Below are 991 nucleotides of genomic sequence, written 5' to 3'. Positions count from 1 at the left end.
TACTTAGCAATGATGACGATGATGATATGATAGCTAATGTCACTTGTTAAGTGTTTTACTTATCACATTAAATTCTTACATTCTTAGAAAGGAAGTTGTATTATTATCTCCATTTCATAGATAAGAAAATTGTAATAAAAATATTAATTGAGCTCCCAAAAGGAGATGCAGTAAGAAATGAGAGTTGAGACCTGGTTGGCCAGCAGAATGGCAAGACCTTGGGACTCCTAGGCCCAGAGACAGTGACATGGCCACAGAGGACTAGAGCGGAGAGTGAAGCGTCCAGCTGATATGAAGTGAGGGGAGATGCACAAGAACACCCATACTTGCAGATAGTACCCACTTGACCTGGCTTCAATGGCTAGATTATCAGAACTTGACTATAAGAAGAAAGAAGAGGAAAAAGAGAGTAATCTGATACAATTTGGTGAACTTGACCTATACTTATGGATGTAGTATTCAAAAGAGGGAACAAATCTTTACAACAAGGATCATTCCCATCCCCTCGGTACACAGGGTTGACAGGGATAGGCAACTTAGACATTGACTACCCAAAATGAAAGGAGCTCTGATAGTGTAGTGGTTACAAGTTGAGCTGCTAAACTCACAGTCAGCAGTTCGAAACTACCAGCATTTCTGCAAAAGAAAGATGAGGTTTTCTGCTCCTGTAATGATTTACAGCCTTGGAAATCCTGTACAGGGTCACTATGGGTCAGAACCAACTCGATGGCACTTTAACAACAACAACAAAGAAAAGAAGTAACTGCTTACAAGCTTTCAAGAGGGAGCCTAGTTCCAGAGGGTGTGGGGGAAGGTAGAATCTCCACTTAGTGGTTTCCAATGTGTCTTATCAGGGCTGATGAAAAGAGATAGGGATAGGACTCTAGTGGTACAATAATGAATAACTGCTATCAGGACTGACTGTGAGGGTTGGAAATGTACAGGTAGATGTTTTATGGCAAAAGGAGGGGGAGTGGTTGATTTTGCAGTC

Source organism: Chrysochloris asiatica, unplaced genomic scaffold, assembly GCF_000296735.1.
Source record: "Chrysochloris asiatica unplaced genomic scaffold, ChrAsi1.0 scaffold00059, whole genome shotgun sequence".
Lineage (NCBI taxonomy): Eukaryota > Metazoa > Chordata > Mammalia > Afrosoricida > Chrysochloridae > Chrysochloris > Chrysochloris asiatica.
Note: the sequence above shows the minus strand (reverse complement) of the source record.